Here is a 16,914-nt window from a genome sequence, read left to right as displayed (position 1 = left end):
TGAAAAACAGAAAAACAGATAAAAACGGAAACGGAAAAAAGAGTGTTACGAAAATACTAAAGAGTACGAATACGATAACTAACGTCTTACGAAATTACGACTCTTTACGAATCACGATAAACGAACAGAAACGAAACAGAAATAAACGAAAATTTTTGCTGTGCACATGTCTACGTGCCTATTGTTTTGCCAATGAATGCGCAGAAGCATAGGCATAAAGGGGCCTTGCTCTTGTTCTGCCTATGGGCAGTTTAACCCTGAAGCCAGTGCGGAGGTGTTACATACAATACCGGCTGGTTGCATGTCGGCATTCCATGGCTGTGAAGACACGTACAGGCTTAGTTTGTTCACACACAGAGATAAAGCGTTATCTTTAGGCTAAGAAAATAATGATAAATAACTTTCACTCTGAACCTAGTTGGACGCTGAAAATTTACATATTTGCAACGGTTTCCTTATATACTTTTCTGGTGGTATAGCAGCATACTACCATGCAGAAAGAGAAAGCTCGCTGTCAAGGTTAAATATTTCCCGTCCAAATGACTCTCTCACTGATCTTAGTTATTTCACTGCCAAATGTTTACAGCTTATAAACGGAACAATGGTGTCCTAATAAGTCAGTATAATGAGCGTCATTGTGTAGTAACCAACGGCAAGAGATGAGCAGGTATTAAGGGAAGCAATCCACCAGACATCAGTCAAATCCAGCCCCGTCTGTTATGATGGATTAGATAATTAACCGCTTCAGCCTCGGAAGATTTTACCCCCTTCCTGACCAGAGCACTTTGTACAATTTGGCGCTTCGTCACGTTAACTGACAATTGTGCAAGTCCTGCGACGTTGTACCCAAACAAAATTTGCGTCCTTTTTTTCCCCACAAATAGAGCTTTCTTTTGGTGGTATTTGATCACGTTCCCGCGTCGAATTTTGAAAATGTTTACGTTGTTTGCGTAAGTCGTCCGTGAATGGGGCTGGACGTCATTTGCGTTCACGTCGAAACCAATACGTCCTTGCGGCGTACTTTGGAGCAATGCACACTGGAATATTCCACGGACGGCGCATGCGCCGTTCGTGAAAAACATCAATCACGTCGGATCATGGTTCATTTACATAAGACACGTCCACCTCTTCACAATTTGAATTAGGCGGGCTTACGCCGGCCTATTTACGCTACGCCGCCGCAACTTTCTTTTGAGAATACGGCACTTGCCTGTAAAAGTTGCGGAGGATTAACGTAAATAGGATACGTTACGCCCGCACAAAGTTACGCGCATCTACGTAAATCCGGGCCTCTGTCTTTAAAACATTATCTGTTTCTTCATGTAAGGATAACAACATTTCAGAGGTTCTAATAAAAGAATTAGCTTAACATAAAATAGCATAGAATAAAATATTCATTTTATTTCACGTCCATCACAAACCCAGGGACCGCCTGTATTCCCAGTGAATGGCTTTGTAGTGGGTGTGTCAGCACACGTCGTGATCATTGGAGGACAGGCAGGCTGTGCTCCAAGTGCAGCCAGAAAACTGACCACATTGGAATAGATGTGCTCTCATGCCTGATGTGGTCAGGTCAATAGGAAATTAGGGGGACTGGCAGGATCACCAGGTATTTCACATAAAGGAAGGATACTTTTTATTACAAGAACATGGTTCAACAGACACATATCAGGAATATGAAATGTTGGTGCAACATATTCTTTAACCACTTCCCGACCGCCTCATGTAGATATACGTCGGCAGAATGGCACGGACAGGCACATCAACGTACCTGTACGTGCCTGCCTAGACGTGGGTCGGCGGTCGGATCCCCTCGGGGAGCGATCCGGGACGACGGCGCGGCTATTTGTTTATAGCCGCTTCGTCGCGATCGCTCCCCGGAGCTGAAGAACGGGGAGAGCCGTATGTAAACACGGCTTCCCCGTGCTTCACTGTGGCGGCGCATCGATCGAGTGATCCCTTATATAGGGAGACTCGATCAATGACGTCATTCCTACAGCCACACCCCCCTACAGTTGTAAATACACACTAGGTGAACACTAAATCCTACAGCGCCCCCTGTGGTTAACTCCCAAACTGCAACTGTCATTTTCACAATAAAGAATGCAATTTAAATGCATTTTTTGCTGTGAAAATGACAATGGTCCCAAAAATGTGTCAAAATTGTCCGAAGTGTCCGCCATAATGTCGCAGTCACGGAAAAAATTGCTGATCGCCGCCATTAGTAGTAAAAAAAATTTTTTTCTAAAAATGCAATAAAACTATCCCCTATTTTGTAAACGCTATAAATTTTGCGCAAACCAACCGATAAACGCTTATTGCGATTTTTTTTACCAAAAATAGGTAGAAGAATACGTATCGCCCTAAACTGAGGAAAAAAACCATTTTAGATATGTTTTTGGGGGATATTTATTATAGCAAAAAGTAAAAAATATTGCATTTTTTTCAAAATTGTCGCTCTATTTTTGTTTATAGCGCAAAAAAAAAAAAAACAGCAGAGGTGATCAAATACCACCAAAAGAATGCTCTATTTGTGAGGAAAAAAGGACGCCAATTTTGTTTGGGAGGCACGTCGCACGACCGCGCAATTGTCTGTTAAAGCGACGCAGTGCCGAATTGTAAAAACCCCTTGGGTCATGTAGCAGCATATTGTCCTGGTCCTTAGGTGGTTAATTTTGCATTAGCCAGCTGAATTATGGCTTCTCCTTCCATCACTGTGCCGGTTTAATTGACCTGACTAGGGTGACCACATTTCCAAACTACCATTCAGGGACACCCTCCCTTCCCAAAAATCAGCTTGTGCTGTAACGAATCACAGCACAGTGATTGGACGCAAGAGGCGGGATTTATGATTTCTCCAATCACAAGAAGGGGGCGGGGATTGTGCTCCTCCAGGCATTCCCGGCCAGGACATGTACTGTCAGTGAGTAAAGCATTGATGTGGCGGCCTTTTTTGGGGCCATTAGATTGGCCGGGGGGGGGGGGGGGTGTGGCTATGTCAGTTTCATTCCGGGACACTGTATTGACCTGGAATGAATGTGCCCGGGACAGACCTGCAAAATGTGCAAGTGTCCCGGGCAATCCGGGACACGTGGTCACCCTAGACCCGACCACACTGTCGCCTCATATAAACTCACAAGTGGCTGGATGTAAATTTGACATTAAATGAACCGTTGACAAATCACTTGAAGATTGCCCAAGAAAAGTTCTATAGGCTTGACAGCGGCGGGGGAGACTTTATGAGCCGTGGTAAGGTTTATTTTAGTTGACAGAGCCGCTGTATCACACATCGAATGTTTACAATAGAGAGACAAGTGTGCTATTTGAATAATCGTGACCTCATCTTTAGGTGTGAATGTTCCTTTTAAAGGGATGAGTGTTTGTGTGGTGTTACTGATTAAACTGTGGCTTTTGAAATTCACCATTAAGTGTAGTCATTAAATAGAGTTGCGGTAGTTCATCGTTGGATGGGTGGAGTTTTGTTGAGTAAAGATTGGTACAGCTTTGGCTTCGGTAAACTAAAATTTCCCGGCTGAACTGGTTCTCCAAATTCAGAGGCTCAGATGTATAGCTCTTGTAGACCTTAAAGTTGTATTAAACTCTCACTCTACAGTTGCAAGAAAAAGTATGTGAACCCCTTTGGAATGATATGGATTTCTGCACAAATTGGTCATAAAATGTGATCTGATCTTCATCTAAGTCACAACAATAGACAATCACAGTCGGCTTAAACTAATAACACACAAAGAATTAAATGTTACCATGTTTTTATTAAACACACCATGTAAACATTCACAGTGCAGGAAAAAGTATGTGAACCCTTGGATTTAACTTCCCTGGCGGTATGATTCTTTCTGAAAAAACATGCTGAAAGCGGTACAATTATTTGCAAGGAAATTTGGCGTTTTATATTGTAGGCCTGTAATTTTTAGGAATAACTCACTTAAATCTGACCAAACAAGAATCTAATAGGCATCCCGGGTATGACATTTTTTTAAAAACAAAATTTTAAATTATAATATAATAAATAATTATAAATAATTATAGCAAGTAATAATATCATTAAAATAAAAATTATTCAATAATGTAATCAACTCAAAATCACTGAAATTTGCTCAGTTGCAGAATTGTTGCTGTCATTATTTTTTTTTTTATGACGAATTTCCCCGCAAATCGCTATCGCACAATTCTGCAAGTGATTATAATTTATTATCGCTGTTTTCTAGCTGCTCTAAAACCATTTTTGACATAAAGGGACACTTTTGGACAATCTACAGTTTTTAGGCAGAAATTACATTTTTTATTTTTATAAAAGTACATGCAGAACACTGGGCAGACCACTAGGGACAAGGGGTGTGTGTATTTTTTACATACAGTACTGTAATCTATAAGATTACAGTATACTGTATGTAAAGTGTTTGTTTACTTTTTTGAAATTTGGCGCCGTTCCCCGTCCCCGTGCGTCGTAACGTCGCTGGGAACGGAGATCGGCGGCACACAGGGAGACTGTGAATCGAGCGAGGAGGTCCCGCTCGCTCACACAGCGGGGTGGCATCGCTGGATCCAGGGACAAGGTGAGTAACTTGCCTGTGGATCCAGCGAAAGGTAAGCCGCGCCGCTGCACGTCCACCCCGAGCGTGACTCGGGGATACCGATCTTAACATTGAGAACCAACCCCGAGTCACGCTCGGGTTTACCGCCAGGGAGGTTAAGTTCTCCTGCAAAATGTCTTGATAAACTTGGGAATTTTTCCTTTGATGATAGCAATCCGTCCAAGCCCTGACACGCAGGCCTGCTTCAGCGTCTTAGGCCTAGTACACACGAGAGGATTTATCCGCGGATACGGTCCACCGGACCGTTTCCGCGGATAAATCCTCTCGAGGATTTGCGAGGATTTTGATCCGATGGAGTGTACTCACCATCGGATCGAAATACGCGCCGAAATCCCATCGCGATGACGTGTCGCGCCGTCGCCGCGATGATGATGCAGGGACGTGCGCGACGCTGTCATATAAGGAATTCCACGCATGCGTCGAATCATTACGACGCATGCGGGGGATTAATTCGGACGGATTGATCCGGTGAGTCTGTACAGACCAGCGGATCAATCCGTTGGGATGGATTCCAGCGGATAGATTTTAAAGCATGTCTTCAAATTTTTATCCGCTGGAAATCCATCCCAGTGGATAAAAATCCGCGGAAACAGATCCGCTGGATCGTACATACCAGGGGATCTATCCGCTGGAGCCGGTCCGCAAATCAATTCCAGCGGATGGATGCTCTCGTGTGTACGGGGCCTCAAAGAGCCGACGTACAGCTGCAACGGCTCGCGCAGGGGAGCCAACCTGCCACAGTACAACTGCCGCAGCAGTGCGGCTTGACAAAAAAAAACGGAAGCTGATTGGTTTCTATACAGAACTGCACAGATTTTGCACTCTCCAGTTTTAGTAAATCAACTCCTCATTGTGAGGGTAAATCTCCCTATCATGGCTACAAAGAGCAATCTATTCCCTTTCCATGCTATCCAAACCTAAAAATAAAATTTAGCAATTAGTAATACTTTATTCAGAGTTCTGGGTAATCCCCAAAGAATAAACAAACACGGCTCCTATAGGGAAGAGGCGGTGGGAGTGCGATTCTTTAAGCTCGTACTAATGTGCAATTTCCTCTTTCTCTGCTTCCTGTATCATTAATCACAATCAAATCCTAAATGATTTCCATTGGTGGCTGTGACAAACCTTATAGCACTAGTGTTTTTTGTTTTTTCACATCAGGTGTTCTATTTGTGAGAAACAACAAGGGACATTGTTCCAGCATCACCAGCAGGTGTGGTCCAGGATCACCAGATTGCAGAGAGAAGAAGTGAATGGTGCAGTACACCAATACTTGGATGAAAAACTGAACTACTAACCAGGTAGGTGTTATTCCCTGTATGCATTTAAAGGTTTCATTTTTAATTGTGTCTGGTATTAACTGATATTTCTATTCTGGATAGGCGATAAAGGGTTTAAAATTAAAATAAATCATATTTTTGTATTTGTTTCAAACACTCACAAAGTATACTACTCCTTGATTTTGTAGTTTTCTTTTCTATCAAAATAACATGGTCCCCCAGAGCGCTGGTTCTGACATCCAGATTTGGGGTGGCTTCTGTCCCTTGCAGGGTACCATGGAGCCACCCTGTCTTGCGTGCTCCTGGGATTGGATTACACATAGCTTCCCTCTGTCCCTCTTCCTCCCTCATTTGTCCCTCATTTTGGTCTGATCTATATAGTTGTATATAAAATGCACTTTTTATCTTTCAAAAAGTGTTTCCCAGCGCTAAACCTTTCATCCAAATTCTAAATTGCTGCATTTGTAAATTTTAAAATCCAAGGTAATTTCTCCTTTAAAGGGGTTGTAAAGGTAAATGTTTTTTCACCTTAATGCATCCTATGCATTAAGGTGAAAAAACATCCGACGGTACGCCCCCCCCCCCCCGAACCCCCGTTTTACTTACCTGACCCCTCGAAAGTCCCTTGTGCGTCCACGTGATCCTCTTCGGTTCCCAGCCTGGCCGTTGATTGGCTAGGCTGGACGAATTAATGGCAGCGCAGCCATTGGCTGGCACTGCTGTCAATCACAGCGGATGACGTGGCGCGCCGGGGGGTGGGGCCGAGTGAAACAGTCGGCGGCTATGCCCGCCGCTGTATCACGGGAGCGCGCTCGCAAAAGCTTTGCACCATGCGAGCTCGCTCGCATGAAGGTGGAAAGCTTTTGCGAGGAGGAGCCGAGACAGCCGCAGAGGGACCCCAGAAGACAGGGTTAGGGGCCACTCTGTGCAAAACGAGCTGCACAGTGGAGGTAAGTATAACATGTTTGTTATTTTTTATTTTTTTTTAAGTTTGCCTTTAGTGTTCCTTTAACCACTTTTTTGCAATTCGGCACTGCGTCGCTTTAACTGACAATTGCGCGGTCGTGCGACGTGGCTCCCAAACAAAATTGACCTTTTTTTCCCCACAAATAGAGCTTTCTTTTGGTGGTATTTGATCACCTCTGTGGTTTTTATTTTTTTGTGCTATAAACAAAAATAGAGCGACAATTTTGAAGAAAAAGCAATATTTTGTACTTTTTGCTATAATAAATATCCCCAACTTTTTTTAAAAAAAAACTATTTTTTTCTCAGTTTAGGCCGATACGTATTCTTCTACATATTTTTGGGCAATAAGCGTTTATTGATTGGTTTGCGCAAAATTTATAGCGTTTACAAAATAGGGGATAGTTTTATGGTATTTTTATTAATATTTTTCTTTTACTACTAATGGCGGCGATCGGCGATTTTTTTGTGACTGCGACATTATGGCGGACACATCGGACACTTTTGACACATTTTTGGGACCATTGTCATTTTCACAGCGAAAAGTGCTATAAAAATGCACTGATTACTGTGAAAATGACATTCGCAGTGAAGGGGTTAACCAGAAGGGGGCGCTGTAGGGGTTAAGTGTGTTCTAAGGGAGTGATTCTTACTGTGGGGGGGGGGGGCATGGCTGTGCGTGTGACATCACTGATCGTTGTTCCCTAACACAGGGAACAGACGATCACTGACAGCCACACTAGGAAGAACAGGGAAGGTTTGTTTACACTCACCTCTCCCCGTTCTTCCTCTCTGTGAGCCGATCACGGGACACCGGCGGCGATCGGGTCCGCGGGTCCCCAACGGCTGGACATCTTAAAGGGGAATGTACGTCCATGTGCCCAGTCGTGCCATTCTGCCAAAGTAAATAGTCGTGCAGCGGTCCTTAAGGCCTCGTACACACGATAGGTTAACCAGAGGACAATGGTCTGAAGGACCGTTTTCATCGGTCAAAACCGATCGTGTGTGGGACCCATAGGTTAGTTATCCAAAGGTTAAAGAAAAGCCAACTTGCTTTAAATTTAACCTATGGATTCCTAACCGATAGGTCAAAACTGATCGTTAGTAGGCACGACTATCGGTTAAAAATCCATGCATGCTCAGAATCGAAGAATGCTTGGAAGCATTGAACTTTTTTTCAGCACGTCGTTGTGTTTTACGTCACCGCGTTCTGACACGATTGTTTTTTTAACCGATGGTGTGTAGGCGCGACGGACCATCAGTCAGCTTCATCGGTTAACCGATGAAAACGGTCCATCAGACCGTTCTCATTGGATGGACTGATCGTGTGTACGAGGCTTAAGCGGTTAATTAAGGTCGAATCTGTCAATTGAAGGCTTATGGTGTCTGTCGAATGTTCTAAAAAGATTTGACGAAGCAACTAAACTGTACGACGCCGCGATCGTACATTTCCGGGCGAATGCTCCGCCCACAAGTTATAGAAGAATTCTAATGTTGTATGACACTAGTAATAATTATATTTATTAATTATTATTACTAGTCAACCAACATTAGAATTCTTCTATAGCCTATGGGTGGAGCATTTCACCATAAATGTCTGCTTGCGGCGATCGTATGTTTTTAGCTGCTTCGTCGAATCTTCATGTCTCTATCATGTCGAATCTTTTCTCTCTATGTCGAATAATCTTGGACTAATAGAGTTTGGTTAGGCACAGGTTGGATAGACACAGATCGCTATTGTCACGGTCATGGTCATGTTGAATCCTCTATCTATATCGAGCTGTTGTCACAACCAGGGGCGGACTGACCATTGAGGCCCTCGGGCTCCATACCACTAGGGGGCCCCATCAGAGTTGCCAGGCTCAGTAAAACCAGGGACAGTATGTAAAAATCTTTTTTTTTTTTACATCTGTCCCTGATATGTCCAAAACCGACATGCTTTTGATGTGAAAATCCCAAGATTTTAGCTGCCCCTCCTCTGTATGGCTTCCTGGCTTGGTGGCCATCTGTGAGCCCGGTGGCCCTATAATCTTCTATTGCCGGGGGCCCCATGAGTTGTCAGTCCGCCCCTGGTCACAAAAAAATGAAAACAAAGCATTTTTTATGCCGGATCTTTTGGATTTCGGATTCTGTGGGATCGTTATCGCTTGTTAAAGCGAAAATCCCTGAAATTCGGACGAAAACGAATGCACATGTCTAGTAATGCCACACGTGTATCTAGCGTCACTGGGAGCTCATAAAGAGTAAATGTTTTCTTCACAGATGGTTGTTATTCTGAAATATCATTGTGGTTGTATTATGTGGTCAGTTTTGATGCAGATCTTGGTTTATAGACTTTTTTATCACTGTCAGATGACGGTCTGTGGGATGAAAAGCTGGAGACATCGCTTTGACGTTAGATAAAGCAGAAGTGGGTCATGTATGGTGAAATTTGGAAAATAACGGGATATACGGTGTTTTGCCGGGCACACAACAGTCTAAAAAATAAAATGAGGGAATTTGAGAAACAGACGAAGACGTTTTGTAATACTCCAGTTTCAGCCACAGTCAGACAGGAAGGTTAACACAGGGCAGGAAACTTTCTAGTATTAAGTTATCATGTGTGAGAAAAAAAACTGAACCCACAACAAAATTCCCCTTCTCATTTGAGGAGAACTGAGATGAGTTGGAGCCATATTGTGTTATATGTACAATTACTAAGCAGTTTCTAAAACTTTAAGGCTGGATTCACATTTCCACGTGCACAGGGATGGACTGGCCATTGGGACTACAGGGAGTTTCCCGGTGGGCCGATGGCTCAGTGGGTCAGCTTCAGTGACAGCGGACCGCCGCCCCCCTCCGCTCCTCTGTGTCTCCCTTCCTGCAGCGCTCACCTCCTCTCCCTCCCCACAGCGCTCACCTGGGGGGGAACAAAGAAGCAGGGGGAGGACCAGAGGAGCAGGGGGGACGACAGAGGAGCATGGGAGAGGGGACAGACAGCTGACTAAACAGCTATGGCTGACTCACTTCTGCCTAATCTTGTCCCATAAGGGGGGGCACCAAACTGATTCTTTGCCCCGGGTGAAATAATGTCTAGCTTCCCCATTGGTACTGCCTATAAGAGTACCAGTACCAGCCATTCTACTCTAATAAAGTAGAACAGCTAGTGGCTAGTGAAGGGGGAGAGGGGACTTGGGTGGCCGGGGGGTGCGGGAGTTGTCCGGCCGCCATGGGAGAGACCTGTCAAAGTGGGCCAGTCTGGATGAAGTCCAGGGCCAAATTTTTGTCCCAGTCCAGCCCTGCACGTGCATCAACATGCATTGATTGGCACCCCGATGCACTAAGGCAATGCCTGTGTTGTAGCAATCTGTGACACTCAGTAACACAGATTTTGTCGTGCAAGATTTTGTCTTGCAATTTTAGGCATGTAGGGTATGTTGGCAGCCTATTCAATTAAATGATTGCCCTTAACCACTTGTCAACAGCCCGCCATAAAAAGACGGCGGGAGGAAGACCCTATTGTTCTAGGCAGACGTCATATGACGTCACGCCTTTAAAAGCCACTAGGGGGTGCGCGCCTTCGGCGGCACCCCCTGCATCACTGGGGACCCGTTGCGCGTGCCCCGCGGCCGCAATGTCCGCCGGGCACCCGCGATTGCCCAGTAATTGAGCAGGACAGTGGATCTGTGTGTGTAAACACACAGATCCAAGTCTTGTCAGGAAGAGGGGACCGATGGTGTGTCCCTTGTACATAGGGACAACCATCGGTCACCTCCACCCAGTCACTCCCCTCCCCCCACAGTAAGAATCACTCCCTAGGGAATACATTAACCCCTTGATCACCCCTAGTGTTAACCCCTTCCCTGCCAGTCACATTTATAGAGTTAGGTTAGGCACTAATAGAGTCAGGCCTCGTACACACGACCGAGGAACTCGTCGTAAATGAAACATCGCTTTCCTCGACGAGTTACTTGTCAGGCTTGTGGAGAAACTTGACAAGCTTTCTTTGCGTACACACTGTCAAGACCAAATCTCGTCGTTCTCAAACGCGGTGACGTACAACACATACGACGGCAGGGGATGTTCGATTCCACTGGCACAACCCTTGGGGCTGCTTTTGCTAATCTCATGTTACTGCGTGTTAAGTGAAAGTTTGGTAAGAGACGATTTGCACTTTTCAGTCTGTTACAGCGTGACAAATGTGTTATCTCCATTACAAACGCTACTTTTACCGAAGGTGCGCTCCCGTCTCATACTTTATTCTGAGCATACACGGGTTTCTAAGCATACACACGAACGTGTTTCTCGTCGAAAACCAGCCCGACGAGGAAATTGAGACTCCCGACGAGGAAAAAGAGAACTTGTTCTCTTTTTTCCCCGTCGAGTTCCTCGACAGTTTCCTCGATGAAAAACATAGGGAGGGTGTCCCTGAATGGTAATTTGGAAATGTGGTCACCCTAGGAGTGAGCCCTCTGGAGTCTGGAGCGGCTCTGTGATGTCCGCTGACAATGGGCTTTTGGCTGAATCTGGGTGACAGAAAAGCACACAAAAAAGCACACAAAAAGAACGTTGGCTATATTTCTCTTTTAACTATGGTCTAATGTTGTGCACAAGATTCCTTGAAAGTCTGGTGGCACAATAGTTGTTGGTTTTCGTCTCATTTTGACTATTAACAAGTGAGCTTTTCCTTTAAACATTTGAGGAGGTTGGCTGTGTATAATTTCTGTGTCAAACTTTCTACTCACTCTCATGCTCTACTGCACGTGGTGATGCATGAAATCCAGTTATGCAACCTTGACTACGAGGAGAACTACATGATTTTCCTTGTCAGTCTTCCTCAGAAGTCATTAAATTTTTTTTTATGGCAATTTTAGCACGTCCAGTCCCAAAGCCATGTACAATGTTCATTGCAGGTTTAGAGGATTGAAACTGCATTCTAAGATCCTCTTCTAAGTTTGTGGCTGAGACTTCAATCTCTAGACTGTGTTCTTCTATATTTAGCCTACAGATTTTTGCTATGGGGTGGTAGGTTTAATTGCCCGCGTCTTAAATCTTCATATGGCCTCAGGGCCGATCCGCCCTATAGGCTCACTATATTACCAAATTACTAGAGGCCCCGCCTGGTGAGAAGTCATTTTCGGCCCCTCACCCCGCTTCTCAACTCGCTTGCTGCATGGGAGAAGAGGTATGAAGTCATCACCCCCCGCCTCTCACTTTAATGTCAGATGCAATTTCCGACAGCAGAACACCCCCCCGCTTCTCAACTTGACATGTCACCGTCGGCAGCCACCACCACCCCCCCCCCCCCCGCTTCACAAATTTGGAGACCAGGATCGGCACTGTATGAACCTAAACTTCTGTGGAGTCATTTTTTAAAGCGGAGTTCCAGCCTTTTTATGTTTATTAAAAGTCAGCAGCTACGAAAAAGTGTAGCTGCTGACTTTTAATAAACAGACACTTACCTGCTCCGCGGTCCAGTGCCGCAGCCGCCAGGAGCTCCGCTCCTCTCCCCCCCCCCTCTCCGCCGGCGCCTCCATTCACACTGTGGGCACCCGGCCGTGACAGATTTCGGCTTCACGGCCGGGCACGCACTGCACATGCGCAAATCGTGCTGCGCTCTAGAAGTGGACAGGCGATCTCCTGGGACCCGTCACGTGTCCCAGAAGATCGCCTAGAGGGAGGGGCTGCCTAGGGGCAGAGGAGGAACTACTTCCATTTCTATTTGGGATCTGTAGACATTAAATAGAAGACTGCACACCTCAGTCTGATAGCATATATCAAAAGCTCAAATTTCAGCTTTGGATGGATTCTCCCTTTAAAGTGTACATATGATATTGACAAAATGTTTTGGATAGCGTGGGGAAGGGTTAGCACCCCCGTCAGGTCTGTTTATTCACTGATGATCATTGTCACAGAGACAGAAAGTGAATGGAAATTAAAAAATTTACAGGAATAGTGTTAAAGGGAAATTTCTCCACTGGAGACATTTCTGCTGACAGCTTTCTAGGAGGGGACTTTGGAAAGATTTCTTCTCACTTCCTGTCTTGTCCCCAGGGCAGGAAGTGAAGGGAAATGTCCCCAACGTGTATACACATCTATGTGTTGGGTGCATTGATGGGTCATGTGTGTTTACTGTGTTGACATGTGTTGGGGTCCTTTTGAAATCAATGGAATGCCCATGAAAGGCATGAGCAAGTGTTTTGCGCATGCAATGGTGTGAATACAGCCTCAAGAAGAGTGGCCTAGCCACTCAACATTCATGCTATCTCCAATTTTATTATTATTTAGAAAGTATTTTTAACTATACTTTCTGTATTTCATTATCATTTACTATAAGTGTGTAGATATAGTATGCAAATATCTTTTATTGTGGTTTATGGTATGACCATAAGCAGAAGGAAGGCAATAAAACAATTACCATATACAATTTTCCTTTATTTCCTTTCACCTTTACACTAGATTTGGGAGTAGCTGTAGTAGTAGAATGGGGTACCATGTTGGGCATCAGCTAATGCAGAAAGTTTGAAGTTTAAGTGATACCCTTGGTATTAAAGATGCAAGCTTTTGGGATAATTTGGATCCCTTCTTCAGGCTTTATACAATTCTGAAAATGGCTACGAAATCCACATCTTTACACAAAGTAAAAAGGAGGCAATGGAATAGAATAAAAATCAATGTGGAGCGCTGTTAAACCATGACCTTAACCACTTAATTACTGGGCACGTAAACCCCCTTCCTGCCCAGACCAATTTTCAGCTTTCAGCGCTGACGCATTTTGAATGACAATTGCGCGGTCATACAACACTGTACCCAAATTATATTTTTATAATTTTTTTCCCACACATAGGGCCAGATCCACAAAGAGGCGCCGTAACGTAACTATTCTGATTTAAGTTACACTGCCGCAAAATTTCTACCTAAGTGCCCGATCCACAAAGCACTTACCTAGAAATTTTCGGCTGTGTAACTTAAATCCGGCCGGCGCAAGGCGTTCCCAATTCAAATGGGGCGAATCCCATTTAAATTAGGCGCGCTCCCGCGCCGGACGTACTGCGCATGCTCGTGATGTCATTTTCCCGACGGGCATAGCGCGAAATTACGTTACGCCGTGTTTTGTAAATCGCGCCGGGTAAAAAAAGTTGCGTCGAAAAAAAAAAGATACGGCGGAAAAAAAAAAATCAGCGTCACTGCAAAGAAGGGTCTACTTTTACAAGGTGTAAACAGTTTACACTTTGTAAAAGCAGCCCTAATTTTACGATTGCAATGTAAGTATTTACGGAGATCTCACGAAACTAAACAGCTTCGTGGATCTCCGTAAGTGCTCATTTGCATACGCGAAGCGGCATTTCGACTCGAAATGCCCCCAGCGGCGGATGCGGTACTGCATCCTAAGATCCGGCAGTGTAAGTCCCTTACACATGCCGGATCTTCTGCCTATCTTTGGGAAACTGATTCTGTGGATCAGTTCCAAAGATAGAAACAGGGATACGCCGGCGTATCCTTTTTGAGGATCTGGCCCATAGAGCTTTCTTTTGGTGGCATTTGATCATCTCTGCGATTTTTTATTTTTTGCGCTATAAACAAAAAAATACAAAACATTTTGAAAAGAAAAACACAATATTTTTTACGTTTTGTTATAATAATATCCCAATTTAAAAATAAAATAAAAAATGTCCTCAGTTTAGGCCGATACGTATTCTTTTAAATATTTTTGTTAAAAAAATCGCAATAAGCGTATATTGATTGGTTTGCGCAAAAGTTATAGCGCCTACAAAATAGAGGAATTGATTTATGATTTATTTTTTATTTTTTACTAGTAATGGCGACGATCTGCGATTTTTTCTTTTGTCAGGCCTGTGATATTGCGGCGGACATATCGGACACTTTTGACACTATTTTGGGACCATTCACATTTATACAGCGACCAGTGCTATAAAAATGCACTGATTACTGTATAAATGTGACTTTCTTGTGAAATTCCGAATAAGTTTGATGTGTCACATGACCCTCTTCCTATTGAAAAAACAAAAGTTGGATTCAAAATGTCCGACTTCAAAATGGCTGCCATGGTCACCACCCATCTTGAAAAGTTTCCCCCCTCACATATACTAATGTGCCACAAACAGGAAGTTAATATCACCAACCATTCCCATTTTATTAAGGTGTATCCATATAAATGGCCCACCCTGTACAATAATTTGCATTTGCCAGATAAAATTGTGTATAATAATGCATAATTTGCCACTTTATAAATGCCTGTAACAAATACATAAACAAATAACAACATATATATATATATATATATATATATATATATATATATATATATATATATATATATATATATTATACATCAAAATATATATAAAACAATAAAACATCACTTTGACCATTGGTGTGACACTCTCACTGTTTCTTGAGAAATAAATACCGACGGAAGGTTTCTAACCCATCCATACTCTATCCAAACATAAAAAAATGGCTTTACGTATACTTGATGGTAATTTAGGAATACAATATAAAGTTACAATCCGCCGGTGTAAAGTGGAAATATTTGCAGTAGATATTGTAAAGTTTTCTCTGCAAGTAATAAAATTCAACTGAACTCGGAGAGTCCTCCCATTGTACATAATATTTTACAAAGCTGTCTGGCACGACCTCACCCTTAGACAATCCAAAAAAGAAAAAATAGATGTAAACTGAACCATGTGAATCAAGCTTTTGATCTGATAACACAGATTAAATATGAAACGGGCGAGTCTAGTCAATACACAGTGTCCTCAACATTGCCCGTGTGATGAACAATGAACATCACTTATCCCAACCTGAATCATGGGAACTATAATAAGCTCTCAAGGGGTGTTTGTGGACGGAAATACGAACAGAGACTGCAACTCACATGCAGGGTCCTCCTCATGCAGCCAAGATATATAGGTAGAAGAGGAGGGTCATGTCAGGACAATGGAATGAGCTTTTGCACAATCATATCAGAGCCGGTTCACACTGGGGTGACTCGTCAGACGGCTCAGCCGCCTGACGAGTCGCGTCCCACTCTATGCAATAGAACCGTTCTAATAGGAGCGACGCAAGTCGCTCCGACTTAGAAAAAGGTTCTTGTACGACTTTCGGGGGCGACTCAGGGCGATTTGCATTGACTTCTATACAGAAGTCATTTTGCTAGTCGCCTCTGAAGTCGTCTTCAGGACGACTTGCAGAGTCGCCCCCAAAGTCGTGCCGCCGCAGTGTGAGCCGGCTCTAAGAGTTTTAGGATCTGTAGACTGCATTGGGTCCTTCTGAAATGTTCAAAGATATGTAAGAGAATGGGACCTTATGGCCCAGATTCTCAAAAGAGATACGACGGCGTATCTCCAGATACGCCGTCGTATCTCTGCGTTGAGCCGTCGTATCTATGCGACTGATTCTTAGAATCAGTTACGCATAGATATCCATTAGATCTGACAGGTATAAGTCTCTTACGCGGTCGGATCTTAAGTGCAATTTTTTTTTGCCCGCTAGGTCGCGCTTCCGTCGAAATCCGCGTCGAGTATGCAACTTAGCTAGATACGCAAATTCCCGAACGTACGCGCGGCCGACGCAGTAAAGTTACGACGTTTACGTTAGGCTTTTCCCGGCGTAAAGTTGCCCCTGGGTCTATGAGGCGCAGCTAATGTTAAGTATGGCCGTCGTTCCCGCGTCGAAAATTAAAAAATTTACGTTGTTTGCGTAAGTCGTCCGTGAATGGGGCTGGACGTCATTTATGTTCACGTCGAAACCAATGACGTCCTTGCGACGTCATTTGGAGCAATGCACACTGGGATATTTTACGGACGGCGCATGCGCAGTTCGTTCGGCGCGGGAACGCGCTTCATTTAAATGATACACGCCCCCTACCCGCCGAATTTGAATTCCGCCGGGTGATTTACGCAGCTTTACAGGCAAGTGCTTTGTGAATAAAGCACTTGCCTGAAAAACTTGCGGCGGCATAACGTAAATCAGATACGTTACGCCCGCACAAATTTGCGGCGATCTACGTGAATCTGCCCTAATGTGTATCATTTTCAGGAATATTACAACATAGA

The 16,914-nt window shown here is 44.0% G+C and overlaps 1 protein-coding gene across 2 annotated transcripts in view; it reads left to right on the top strand.

Annotated features, from left to right (window-relative positions):
- EHF (ETS homologous factor) overlaps positions 1-16,914 on the top strand; it is a 93,686-nt gene that overhangs the window by 20,719 nt on the left and 56,053 nt on the right. For both annotated transcript variants that reach the window (XM_040328091.1, XM_040328090.1), the window contains exon 2: positions 5,775-5,914. The gene's annotated coding sequence lies outside the window, so the exon portion shown is untranslated. The remainder of the gene's footprint in view (positions 1-5,774; positions 5,915-16,914) is intronic.

Source organism: Rana temporaria, chromosome 11, assembly GCF_905171775.1.
Source record: "Rana temporaria chromosome 11, aRanTem1.1, whole genome shotgun sequence".
Classification (NCBI taxonomy): domain Eukaryota; kingdom Metazoa; phylum Chordata; class Amphibia; order Anura; family Ranidae; genus Rana; species Rana temporaria.
Note: the sequence above shows the minus strand (reverse complement) of the source record. Positions and strands in the feature narration are given on the sequence as shown.